Here is a 14,779-nt window from a genome sequence, read left to right as displayed (position 1 = left end):
CTGTGGGGTTAACATATTTCAACATATAATTTACTATATACTATCATACGTTTTCTACAATTCAATTTTTGATATCCCATTCTCTCGGAAGGACATTCGAATCCTTTGTTCGGAATTGATTGGTGAGAAATGACAATCTTTGTTGTCATGCATAATCTTTATGAAATAAGGCTTTTGATGAAAATGGGGTATTAAAAGCTTTTCATTGACTTGTGGCATTATTATCTGAGAGTTTAGGAAAATATCCAACACATTTACACACTATCGGACAAAGATAGATCCGAGGCACACACACACACACACACACACACACACACACCCCTTGCCAAACGTATGAGGTTCATCAATGACAGCACTGGTAACCGTGGCAAATCCAAATTTGCCTTGGAAATGATACTTTGGAATGGGGATTTATTGTACCATTATTAATCACATGTGACAAATGGTTTTCCATAAGCCTATTGTGAATTCAAAGAAAAATATGTGCTTAACCCATTGACATCTATGACATTTCTTACGGTATGACTCAGCTCACGACGTTCTCGACAGTGTTTCAGAGAAGTTATTTTCGTTCGGTTGGTGTCAGTAGCTCTCTCCGCGAAGGAAAGTGTGCACGTATTATATCACTGTGAAGGTGTTAGTGATAGTTTCCTTATAACTCTGTGAGTAGGCCAAAGGCATCTGGATAAACAAACCTCTACCAGAGAGCGGTAAGTTTAATCTAGAAATGTTAAGTTATACGAAAACATTTTCTTCCTTTATATTCCCTTGAAAGATTTATTTTTTACAATAAAGGAAAATGTATGCAGTTTCTAGAGTGAACGTTATTTTCGTGTGTCTGAGTAAATGTATAAGATAACTTTAATAAGAAACTCATACTTTCCGGAACTTGTCATGCAGCAGAGGTGTACAGATTGTCTGGAAACTACATACGTTCCTCAGGTTGACTTTCCCATTTCTGGATATATTTTGAGATGACCTTAACTACCAGGTCGGAACCTCTTTTGCTGGTAATGGATTACACAGGATGACAAATATGTGGGTTTCAGTCATAGACTGGGACGAAATGAGGGAAAAAAAGTTCAGCAGTTGTGAGTTGAATACAGTATTGGATTGTTTAACTGAAGTTAATAAACTTTAATTAGTAAAGAATTAGAACATTTGAATCAAGTTTGAAAGTGCAAAGAGGCTCTAGCAAATCCACCGTCCTTCCTTTAACCTTCTCATATTGCTCCTCTCTCTACTCGTCCCACAAAATTCCTCCATGCTACTCGGTCCTCTGAGTTCTCAGTTTCTACTGTTGCATGATGAACCTTGTTTTAGTATGGCATCGTCGATGTTTTATCTGTATCATTTTGGCTCCCTCCCCCCACTTGTCGTTTCCCTGATGGTATTTTAAAAGACGTTAAGGTTAAATTTATTGTCATACTCTTTCCTTGTGCCCATTCCATCTTAACTTTCCATTTCAGTCAATGAGATTCTGTGGTCCAGTGCTTTACCTTTTATCAAATTCAGTATCATCTCTGATCCATTGTTCATGACTGATATGGGTCAGCAGCACATGAGAACTGAGAAGTGACATGAGTCATGTGCAACATGTCACGGATATATTAATAATAGCATACACGTACTCTATCATTGGCATTATAAAACGCAAAGTTGATCATATTATATGAAAAGTGTATGGGAAAGGGAATGGATTCACTGAAACACTGTCTGAGACAGTGACAAAAATGTATTGAATATTTTTCTTCATACGTATTCGCCATTTCCCGCGTTAGCGTGGTAGCGTAAGGAACAGATGACAGCCTTTGCGGGGAAAAATCCTCGCTTGGCCCCCTTCTCTGTTCCTTCTTTTAGAAGAGTAAAAGTGGATGATAGGTCTAAATACTTAGTGTTGCCCTATTCTCCCAACTTAGTTGCCCTATTCTCCCAACTTAGTTAATGTATGACAGGTACTAAAAACAGTGCTTTCAGTGTTGCCCTCCAGTACAATAACACTATCAGTAAGACCATAATTAAAAGTAGGCCAAATCATCTAACAATTGGGAGTGTTTAAGCCGCCAAATGTAAGGCATGTAAAAACGTATACATTGGCCAGACTGGAAAATCTGTGACTGAAAGTTGCTTATTGGCACCGTCACTCACAAGGCAGGGATGACCACGAAAATGCGATCGCTAAACGCTGTCATGAAAACAGTCATCATGTAGACCTTAAAAATCCATTTCTTTTATACCCTTCTGCTGATTATCCTACCTGTAGCGTCATTGAAACTGTCTTGATTGCTAATACTAAGAACTTTAATTTGTTCCCTTGCAACTTCGAAGCCAATCCTATTATTATCCAAATCATTATGAAAGAATTAACAAGAAACAAATATGATCCCCCCTTAACCACATGGTACCCCCCAACTCTCCCTTTTACGGTCACGGTCAGTCTAGTGTGTTGTCTATGATGGTAGACGCCAGGCGGTACATCTTGTGTGATCTTGGGATTTGAATAACTATTAATTATTGGCACCTGACGAGGTGCATTGTCTTCATGAAACAAGTTGTGCCACATGCATAGAAAAAAAATACGTTTTAGATAAGATTATATGAAATCCTACTGAAGTGCGAGTTCACCTTCATAACTATTATCTTGTACTAGTGTGAGCAATATATATACACACACAGTGAGTTTTCAAACTACTGATATATAAGATTGTTTAGTGTACCTGGTAAGTTGTATGGGAGGGTATTGATTGAGTGGGTGAAGGCATGTACAGAACATCAGGTTGGGGAGGAGCAGTGTGGTTTCAGAAGTGGTAGAGGTTGTGTGGATCAAGTGTTTGCTTTAAAGAATGTGTGTAAGAAATGCATAGAGGAACAAATGGATTTGTATGTCGCATTCAGAGTTGGAGAAAACATATGATAAGGCTGATAGAGAAGCCTTGTGGAATGTCTTAAAGAATATACGGTGTGGGAGGAAAGCTGCCAGAAGCAGTTAGAAGTTTTTAAGTGTGTAAGGCATGTGCACGAGTAGGAAGAGAGGAGAGGGAGTGGTTCCAAGTTAAGGTTGGTCTGCGGTTGGGATGTGTAACGTCTCCATGGTTGTCCAATTTGTTTATAGATGAGCTGGTGAGGGATGTAAATGCGTCTTGGGAAAAGGGGCGAGTATGCAGTCAGTGGTTCATGAGAGGGCATAGGAAGTAAGTCAGTTGTTTGATGAAGATACAGTACTGGTAGCGGATTCGAGTGAGAAACTGCAGAAGTTAGAGACTTAGAGTAGAAGAGTGTGTGGGAGGATGAAGAGCGAATGTAAACAATAACAAAGTCAAGTTTAGCAGGGTTGAGGAACAGGTTAGTTGGGATGTAAGTTTGAATGGAGAAAACTTGGAGGAAGTAAAGCGTTTTAGATACCTGGGAGTGGACATGGCAGCAAATGGAACCATGGAAGCGAAAGTGAGTCATAGGGTGGAAGAGGGGGAGATAGTTTTGGGAGTGCTGAAGAAGAATGCGTGGAGAGAACGTTATCTGGGAGGGCAAAATGGGTGTATTTGAAGGAATAGTAGTCCTAACAATATTATATGGGTGAGGCTTGGGCTACGGATGCTAAGGCTGTGCGGAGGAGGGTGGATATACTGGGAATGAAATATTTGCGGACAGTATGTGGTGTGAGGTGTTTTGATCGAGTAAGTAATTGAAGGGTAAGAGAGATGTGTTAATAAAAAGAGTGTGATTAAGAGAGCTGATGAGGGTGTGTTTGAAATGGCTTGGACGTATGGTGGGAATGAGTGACGAAAGGTTGACAAAGAGGGTGTGTGTCAGAAGTGGATGGAACAAGGAGAATGGAGAGAGCCAATTAGAGATGGAAGGATGGACCGAAAAAGATTGAGAGCGATCGAAGCCTGAACAAGCACAAGGGTGAAATGCGTGTACGGAACAGTGAATTGGAAGGATGTGGTGTACTGGGGTCGACGTGCCGTTATTGGACTGAACCAGGGCATGTGAAACATTCAGGGTGAACCATGGAAAGGTTTGTTGGGCCTGGATGTGGACAGGAACTGTGGTTTCGGTGCGTAACACATGACAGCCAGAGAATGGATGTGAGCCGATGTGGCCTTTCTTCTGTTCTTGGCGCTACCTCGCTTACGCGAGAAGTGGCGTACATTATGAAACACACACACACACACACACACACACACACACACACACACACACACACACATATATATATATATATATATATATATATATATATATATATATATATATATATATATATATATATATGCAGTTGATAGACTACAGTCATGCATAGTCTTGCCACAGTACAGAAGTGTTTGTGGATGAAGTATATGGGATGCACGTGTTGAGGTTAGGGTGTGGCTCACGTCTGGTTGGTGAGGAACGTGAATAGCCCGCCCAGACCCATAGACTGGCCCGCGCCACTTGTCTGCCAAAACTTCTCAGACAAAGCTCATCGTCGACTGACTAACCCTGACGTGGGGATTACCGACGTCACTTGAATTAAAAGCATGAGTGTTGGTCTTCGATGGTTGACTTCGTTTTATTGGAAGTTTTGAAAGCCCCAAACGTTCTGTACGTACTGAACGATCAAATTAGATGTTATCATTTGGGTTTTTAAGTAACAGCAGCTGATTTGACGAAGATTGCCTAGAATCCGTAGGTATCGAAGAACGTACACATTGTGGTACAAGCCTTAAGTACGACGGTAATTGCCCTTGGGTGTAATGATGTACCATTAAACCTTAACCCTAAGTGACGGTCAAGAAAAAAAAAAGAATTTTTTATACTTTTAGATAAAGTAACTTGCATGTGGTGATTGTGTAGGAGTAGTGAGCTCTTCAGCCGAGAAGGATTACATTAGTTGAGGTTACTTCTGATCGTGTTCATGCAACATTATCCATGACAACGGCTTCGATCCAGGACAGTGTGTGTGTGTGTGTGTGTGTGTGTGTGTGTGTGGACGCCCCAGGACAACGCCATTGCTTTAGACTTGCTGATTAGATGCACTAGTGTCTAGGATGTAAAGACAATTCGTGAAAAGTGAGTATATAATCTAGGCATATGGAATTACTTTCTGTTTATACGGTCTACGTGTATGGGACTTCATTATTACAAATAATGATCATGTAAGCAACTAGTATTAAGTGTACGGTAGTGATGTACTGAGATATTTATATATAAAGTTCTGATAACCCATCCTTTAAGGGAATGAATTTCGAACGGAATGATATAACCTGACGGGATTGATTAATCCGTGTATGCTCAAGACTGTGTGATGAGAGTCTTTCAGGTCCAAGTAAATGAGAACTGTTGAACTGAAGCTTGGACTTCTGTTCCAATACTGAGGAGGGTGTAGGAGTATGTGACCATTTTGGAGGGTTGAGAAAGATGTAAAGTTAATTATTTGCATCCAAAAGAAGGAACAGAGAATTGGGCCAGGTGAGGGTATTCCCTCAAAGGCCTAGTCCTCTGTTCTTAACGCTACCTCGCTAATGCGGGAAATGGCGAATAGTTTGAAAGAAAAAAAAAAAGATATATATATATATATATATATATATATATATATATATATATATATATATATATATATATATATTGTAACGCTGGCAAGTTAGGGGGTTTAAGTAGCATCTGAACAAAATGTACAGTTGTTGCTACAGTGAATTAAAAGTAATATATCGTGGTGAACATTTCATTTGTAATCCACTGTATAGTGAATTCCTCATGTTTGAATAACTGTTCTTTCTTTAGTGATATTGAGGCCAGAATTGTGGTGTTGGAGAACCCTCCTATATATGGCTGGCTTATGATTGGCTCTTAGGCTGTGTTGTGTAAGGTCTTCATACGTTGGTGATAAGCTCTGTTCACTGGACGTTGGAGTAATTTGCATAGTACGTACCTATAGCGTCACAGACACTGGGTGAATCCTGCCCATAACGTTTGAAGACTTACCCCAAACATTTTAGAGTATTTATTGCTGTACTCGGATTTGTCACCTAGCCAGGGAAGACTAAGGCAAACTCATCACTCCCAAACTTCTATAAATGCCTTAGTCTTTCCATTGACACAAAAGACGTTAACTAAGACGACTTGTATAGACGTGAATCCCACCCGCTGTATAATTCTGGAGTTGATGTGTTGGTAGTTTCCTAAAGACGACTGATACTCAATTTGTTTTTTAGTGTTTATGAAAAGGTATTGGCCTGTGTCTGCTTGGGAGTGAGTGAATATGAGAAATGGTCAAGATGGCAACATTCCTAACTGGTTTCTTAATTATGATGTAGCAACATGTGTGTGTGTGTGTGTGTGTGTGTGTGTGTGTGCCACTTTAACGCCGCACCACAAATCAGGGGCGTGATGTAGAATGGTGTTACCATCTTCCACACATATATGACATGACACTTTGCCATGCCCAACAAAGACGTTCAGATGCCTCTGATGTTACTATCATTGGCCGTCTCCCAAGCAAGACTGCAAATTGCTGATCAATGCCTCTTTGTTCTGCCGATCAACAAGAAACTTTTCACTACGCAGGAATATTTTAGTCCTTGCCATAAATCCCAGACGCCAACCCACCCCATACTGTGTTACTTAACAGTCCCCACACATTTGGTTTTTCCATACTGAATTACCTCACCAGTCCCCACCCATTTGGCTTCCCCATACTGAGTGACCCCCACGGTTTCCTTACATCTGGCCTCTTCATACTGAGTTACTACCCAGTCCCCGTCAACCTGGCCTTCCCAGACTGAGTTACTGCCCAGTCTCCATCCACCTGTTCTCTCCATACTGAGCTTCTCTCCACTCCCCACCCACCTGGTCTCCCCCATATTGCACTACTCTCTTGTCTCCATCCACTTCTTTTTTTTTTTTTTCATCCCCACACTGAACTTCTTCCCAGTCCCCACCCACTTGGTCTCCCTATACTGAGCTACTCTTCACTCCCGATTCACCTGTTCTTCCCCATACTCAGCTTCTCTGTAGTCCCCATCCACCTGGTCTCCCCATACTCAGCTATTTCCTTGTCTATATCCACCAGCCCCCCCCCCCCATTACTGAACTACTCCCCAGCCCTCACCTGGCTTCCCCCATTACTGAACTACTCCCCAGCCCTCACCTGGCTACCCCCCCCCCCCCCATTACTGAGCTACTCCCAGCCCTCACCTGGCTTCCTGCAAAGATCTGCTCTTTAATCTACGTAAACCCTACTTGGCCACCCCTTACTCAACTACTCCCCTGTCCTCACCCACCCACTTGGCTTTCTCATGCTGAGTTAATCTCGGGTCTCCACCCTCTCACCCGACCTTCCCATACTTAACTACTCCTGAGTCCCGTCCTACCTACTTAGCGCCCCGTACTGATGAACTACTCCCAAGACTCCACCCAACTGGTTTTCCCATAGTGAGCCACTCCCCAGTCCCCACCCACCAGCCCTCCTCATAATAACCTCCTCCCCAGTCCTTGCCCAGCTGGCTTTCGTATACTAAGTTACTCCCCACTCCCCAACCACTTAGCCTCCCCATAATGTACTCCCCAGCCTTACCCATCTGGCCTCCCCATGATAACTTACTCCCCAGTCCTTACGCATCTGGCCTTCATATACTAAACCACTCCCCAGTGCCCACCCATCAGGCCTCCCTACAATAAAGTACTCACAAGTTCTTACCCACCTGGCCTTCCTGTACTAAACTACTCCCCAACCCCCACCCACATGGCCTCCCTATCGTAAACTACTCCCCAGTCCTCACCCACCTTGCCATCCTTGAGTGAGCTACTCTCCTATAACCCCACCCTCACCTGGCTTCCCAGTTATGAACTACTCCTCGCTCCAACCCACCTGGTCTCCACATCACGTATGTTCATGCTGCAGAGGGTATGAAAGGGGCAGTGAGATTCATTCGCCTGGGAAGAGAATTACCTCCACATGGAAAATGATAAAGAAAAACATCCACGAACGAACGTTAAACCAGTCGAGATACATATGAGAAGATGGCAGAAATTACGAGATAGCGGAGACGCCAACTATAGAGATATTGGAGATCCAGACAGCAAATACAGAATACACTGCTTGGTTCCCTTGACAATCCCTTAGATAACGGCTTATAAGGTAACAAATGAACAGAAAGAAGAATTTAGGGTTGTGGGTAAGTATACGTGTGTCTGAATGTATGGCACGGAGGCCCCCCCCCCCTAAAAGCAGAAAGCGACTGGATTTTCTCGAGTTGAAAGAGGGACATGAACGATGAAAAGAAAAAAATATATATATTGTCAGGAGGTTAAAGAAAAGAAAAAAAATCTAAGCATTCCTCTCACCCAATAAACCATGAGTTGTATCACGCCAAACCTTTTTCCAACACGAGCTTTGGCAACAAGATGCATTTGATATATATGTTATATAATTTGTATACGTACAGTTACATAAGGGACTAGTGCTATTCTCCTAAGGCAGAGATAATCCACCTTTCGGAGATAGACCTAGAGTACAGTGGTCAACGGTTTTTTTTTTTTTTTTTTGTATTGAGTCGAACATATTTCATAACTGATCTTCGGTAAGAATAAGAAAATTTTTTCGACTTTGATATATGAAAATGAAGGGCATGAGAGCAGTGCTTGGGTCGGCTGGGTGTTATTCTTCGTACGGTCCATAATCTGCTAAGATATTTATAGATCAAAATAAAAAAAAGGACCTTGCTGTTTTCGTATGCTTGCATCACGGCAGCCAAAGAAAAAAAAGAAAGAAAATGCATGGAGCCTTTCAACTTGCTGGCGGTGGTTTAAATAAAGTGGTAAATTTATGATCATTGTATTCCAAAACGGGACATTTTCGCGTTCCCTAAAGTTCCTAAGGAACGGAACATACATTTCCAAAGCAGGATTGCCCTGCCGAATTCGATGTCATGTATGAATTATGTACATGGATGAATTATGTACATGTATAAATTATGTACATGTGTATATATGTATATGTCTATGTGTGTATATATATTTATACGTCGAGATGTATAGGTATGTATATTTGCGTGTGTGGACGTGTATGTATATACATGTGTATGTGGGTGGGTTGGGCCGTTCTTTCGTCTGTTTCCTTGCGCTACCTCGCTAACGCGGGAGACAGCGACAAAGCAAGATAAATGTATATATATATATATATATATATATATATATATATATATATATATATATATATATATATATATATATAATCCGAAGGCAATCCGCCCTTTACACTCCTGCTCTCATAATTTCTAGTCTTGCATGATGGAAGCTTTCCTGCCTACCATTTCAGTGTATTTTACCTTAGTTTCATGATTGTGGTCTCTAAGGACGGTTCCTTATCCTCCCGTCTCTCTTGTTATTGATTCTTCCATGTGCACTGTTCAAAAGAAACCGTTGCATTACTTTCGCGCTTCTTCCTTTACCTTTTCCTATGATGATTCCCATTTGTGACTGATGTTTGCGTATTACTGGGAGAGTTTTACACTCGTGTTGCCCCGTCTCCTAACCTTGTATATATGTACCATGTTTTAACTCATATGTGCACACGCACACATACACTAGCCTCTGCCAGGTACCTATTTTATCTACCAGTCGCTCGGGGTGGATGAACAGCTGGGCGACCTGTGGACCGACTGCCCCGACCAGAATTCGAATTTGAGCGGGTTTGATCCCAGGTGACCCGTGTATGCATGACGGTTAGTAACGCTGACCGATATATCCGGAAGTCCGTAAATGATTAGTGCCACTTAGTTTTCTGCTAGACATATCTGAGTCCTAGAAACACTTAAAATACCCGTCAAAATAGTTCTAAATGTGCATGTAGGTATCGCTAATTTATGAAAATTAGTGAACAAGAACAATATTAAGATTGAGTCATCTGGCTTTGTCATATATGATCGAATCTCATCGGTATTGAGATTCTCTGTCCTTTGAAATACTTTTCAAAATCCCATAATACACTTATTTCCCTGTGATTATCATAATCGAAAAGAAAATAGTTGGAAACATACAAAAATCACTTTCAGCAGCTGGTGTAACAATTATTCACGTCTTACTCCATGGATTATCAACACCATCCTTGTCATCGTCTTCAGTATCATACCAGCACTTAAAGGAGATCACTTAAGGCCATTATATACGAAAACTTTTGTATAAAGCCTTATAGATTAATGTCGTCTAGGTAAGAATATGAAAAGTTTGATTGTAAAGAAACCTTCATTGATTATAATAATATAGAAAATAATGTTGGCTTCATCTCAGATATGTGAAAAACAAAATGATTATTAAAGTCCAACGCACCTCAAGTGATTTGATGTGAACTTTAGAAAACATACAGCTTATTCACGAGTTACCGAGCAAATATATTTTAGTATTCTTTGTAATGATTGCAGATATTGGTACACCACTCAGTAGATTACAGGTCCATTTTATACATACTCAAATCGAGAACATTGACGAAAGAGCTCGTTGTACACAAATCAGCATCAAGAGTTTTTTCGTTGATTGTTGTGCCATAAAGGTAATGTCAATGTGATTCTTAGCACTAAAATCGGCAACGCAACTGCCGACACTAGGCTGTGATTGCATATTAGACCAAAATAAATATAGAAACTTTTGTTCATATAAAGAAATATTGTTTGGTTTTCACATTTGTCAGTACTATATTAGATAACTGATTTCAAGCATTGATTGTACAAACGCAAAATATATTTGTTGTCAGTATGCAAATTCTCATTATGCCTATGGAATTCAGGAAAAGTAAAAGTTATTTGAAGGAAAATCACTTTACAAAAGTAATTTCTCTGTGTGAGCCTACTTTATAATGTTTATCATAGCTTTGTATAGTATTCCAAATGAAACACTGAAACTTAGGGTAAAAAGGATGAAATTAACGTTCACGGTACAAGTTGCGTATACCCGTTACATTCTTTGTCCCTGGAAATAGTTAATGACTTACCTAACAGTAAGAGGTTATCATGGCGACTACTCACATTAACATCTTAAGTTTAGAATCAACAGGTAACTAAATTAGCTTATTTACATTAAGTTTTGAATGCCTGCTAGCCATGCTTGCAGACTGATTACAGTTTTCGTATAATACTTTCATACATAATATTAAAACGCTTTTTTCAGCAGAACTATAAAGTGTCATGGAGTGAGTTACTCGATTGAACTAATGGTCCTCGCCAGTAGAATTTTTTTTTTTGTTGCAAGTGCAAACACACACCCTTCCGACCTAACACGTACACATTATGACTTGGCCTTTGCATGGCTACTACACGTATGGAAGTCATAGTTAATGCTTTGTGAATTTGAATCTTCATCTATTTAACATGTATGGTTCTTTTAATGACTTATTTGATATTATACTCGACATTATAATAAAAATGCACCACAACTCATTTTATGTATTATTATATAGGACGAATAAAATCCGATGTAAAATTACATAGGCATTCAACACTGTTTGAATGACTCGACAAATACGTCCCCATATATGCAGTTCACAGAATTTTAGATTTCTTGTCAACTGCGAAATCCTTATGTATTTTACTCAGTCGACAACTGAAAATAACGGGATTTCTCTAGGCATGATATTGCTGATGATAAACATGATGTCAAGCATATACCATGAGCATTTTCACGAGCGTTGGGTTTATAGTGAATAGCAAAATTCTAAGCAAATTGGTTGCCAATTTGGCGCCCCTAAACCGGTGTCCGTGGTCAGATGCCCCTCCCTGCTCCAGTACGCCATTGGAAGCCCTAATTGTTCAGATATTTTTTCACTATTTGGGTCTTTGACTTGAAGCAGGGACGGAACCTCGATTATTCAGGTTATTAATTCGCCGATACGAAGTAAAGGATAAGCTTCGATAACCGTGCTTTCGAGCGTGTATCCACATCTTGGGTAGATTTAATCCGAGTTCATTTCTCTCACTGATTTCGTTTACAGTCATGAAGGTTCATATGCAGAGGCGCATTGATGAGTTCTTCACAGTTTCACCAAGAATAGGTCGCCCTTATTTGTATTTCATTTTGCAGAAGCGAATGTCTCAAATTACTGTGTGTGTGTGTGTGTGTGCGTGTGAGTGAGGGCCTTCTACCTCGAAGCTAGGACGCTAGCGATTGTGTAGATTATATTTCGTCTATTATTATCCATCTCAATTTGTCTAACAAGTATGACTTGAACCGTAAGTGCGATATGTAGAAGTTTCACTAAGTGGTCGGACATAACGTGACCCACTGCGGACGATAAGATCAAGCACAGGCGTTAACAGCTGGGGCAACATCCTGGGTTCACCCGGCATTCACAAAATTTTTCAGTACGCTTATTGCTGCTGAACCAGCTGATCAGAATGTTAGCAAATATGATCCATGAACACGGGCGACAAATGTCAAGATGTAAGCAGAGAGAGAGAGAGAGAGAGAGAGAGAGAGAGAATGTGATGTTATGTGAAGGTTAGGAAAGCTTGTTCGTTGAAGCGATCGTTGACCTTGCTCTCCTTGCTCGTTCTTTTTGGTAATTTCTGTCTGCAAATTGGAGATCAAAAAAAAAGTCAGCGTGTAGCGAATTGTTTGATTTAGAATTCGGTTTCCCTTCCCTTCTATTTATAGTGGAATGTTAGATTGAGATTCCATCCCTGTAAAATCCTACATAGGGGGTTGGCTGCATGTTTTTGATGCTCCTGAAATTAATGAAGATAGTAACTCAGTTACCTTTCATAGAATCAGTTCATGTTGGTTGCTCCGCAAGGTTTAATCCCACGGGCACGGCGGTACAACCGACCATTCGGTTGACGGCCTGGCTTCTGACGTAACCCTTCATAATTAGGTAGATGGCCTGGCTTTCATAGCCAAGGGTCGCACCGCCATGTTTAAGGATCGTGCCGCCATCCTCAAGGGTCATACCGCCATGCTCAAGGGTCGTGTCCTCTTGCTAAAGGGTCATACCGCCGTGCTCAAGGGTCGTACCCTCATGCTCAAGGGTCATACCGTCGTGAATAAGGGTCGTGCCCTAGTGCTCAAGGGTCATACCGCCGTGCTCAAGGGTCGTACCCTCATGCTCAAGGGTCATACCGTCGTGAATAAGGGTCGTGCCCTAGTGCTCAAGGGTCATACCGCCGTGCTTAAGGGTTGCTGTGTCGTGCTCAATGGTCGTACCGCCTTGCTCAAGGGTCTTACCGTCGTGTTTCAGGGTTATACCGTCGTGCTACAAAGTTAACAGAAGACCATATTAGCAAGAATGCTGCTCAAGGTTGAGCAACCTTGCCTAGCCTTCTCATAAATCCGGGCACCTCACAGAAACAAAAACTGCATCTGGTGAAGGTTATGGGTCTTCCTTATCATGGGCACTCCCCAGGCCCATTACCCGCCCCAAGATCACGTCTACTGATGCTACAGAGGGTATAGAATATGGCAATACATTCCCTCAAGAAGTGACGAATACTCATACAAGTTAAATACTGAGGACAGACTTGTGCGGGTTGGCAGTCGAGTGGTATGTGTTGCAGAAGAAACAGCACAGATTATTATGTGGGAAAACTAAGGAGACAGTGAAGACTAAAGGACATATATTCAAGTCTTGTACAGCAAAACAAACTTGGAACACACCTGCTTCACTCGGAGCCTTTCAACACACACACACACACACACACACACACACACACACACACACACACACAGTGTCTGCCAAGGTTATGGAATAGACACGAAAAATACATACTAAATTAATCACTCACATACTCTAATTAACCAGTACCATACATTTTTACCCACTACATCTGTCTTTTGTTTTTCTATTGTACTTTCTTGTCCTCATTCTCCTCCCCTCCGATACCGCCATCACCGAAGAAACTAGATCTAAGGATGAGAAGCCGTTCATAAGTGTCTGCAACGGTGTTCAGGTCTTGAATTATTACGATAGGGACCATATTAGTCACCTGGCAGTACGGGTGAGGTAGATCAGTACACCAGCCAACCGGGAGATCATTAATGCCTCACGGATGGCGTCCACAACACCTGAGTCACTTCCGTGCAGCTCCCGGCGCGTCGGTTTTGTTGAGGGTGGGGGGTGGGGGGGGGGGGTAGCACTCATTTTAGATGGGAGGATCTTTATTAATGGCGCCTTCTCCAGACTTACAGCTCGAATGTGATGACTTAACCCCCTGAAGTACGATGACTTCAGTCACCTTACTCAATGGGCTGAGGCATATTAAAGGAATTACGGCATCGTCGTTACTCAGTAGGTGAAGTGGGTGTATTCTAGGGATTAAGTCGTCGAACTCAAGAGTTTAAGATGTCGTACTCAAGAGTTCAGGATGTCGTACTCAAGGGTAAAAGTCATCATTGTTGTACTACACTTTCATTTTTATGGCTGATATACTTTCGGTTCAGCTGGTGGCCCAGTTCCTTTCCTGGTCGTGGTCTACCTTCGGTCCAGTGTGTTATCGTGGCACCGTTGGTCCAAGGTGAGGTACTACATTGTCTTAGTACGGGTTGTTGTCCTGTCCCAGCTATGATCGAGGCCCACTTCTGATCCAGGCTGTGCGGTCCGATGCCAGTCCTAATTTTCTGTATGGAGGGCATACTGAAGCAGTAGCCTAGTGTTCATATATAACAGGGCTACATCATGTGTATGGCCGCCATCACCCATTCAAATGGTCTAGGATTACCACCACTAACTCAACTTACTCGTTATTGGGGGAAAATATAATAATCTGATTATACATTAGAAAATCTTTGTTATTAATCCAACTCCCAAAGATACGTT

General features: G+C 41.5%; 1 protein-coding gene across 9 annotated transcripts in view; it reads left to right on the top strand.

Annotated features, from left to right (window-relative positions):
* The first annotated feature begins 539 nt into the window (after positions 1-539).
* LOC139757813 (calpain-5-like) overlaps positions 540-14,779 on the top strand; it is a 255,428-nt gene continuing 241,188 nt past the window's right edge. For 3 of the 9 annotated variants that reach the window (XM_071678723.1, XM_071678657.1, XM_071678732.1), the window contains exon 1: positions 540-710. The gene's annotated coding sequence lies outside the window, so the exon portion shown is untranslated. Of the gene's footprint in view, positions 711-14,457; positions 14,478-14,779 lie in introns of those variants that run through there. The other 6 variants (XM_071678697.1, XM_071678688.1, XM_071678680.1 and 3 more) reach the window with 4 other exon arrangements.

Source organism: Panulirus ornatus, chromosome 2 (assembly GCF_036320965.1).
Source record: "Panulirus ornatus isolate Po-2019 chromosome 2, ASM3632096v1, whole genome shotgun sequence".
Classification (NCBI taxonomy): domain Eukaryota; kingdom Metazoa; phylum Arthropoda; class Malacostraca; order Decapoda; family Palinuridae; genus Panulirus; species Panulirus ornatus.
The sequence above is the reverse complement of the archived record's forward strand: the minus strand, read 5'-3'. Positions and strand labels throughout refer to the sequence as shown.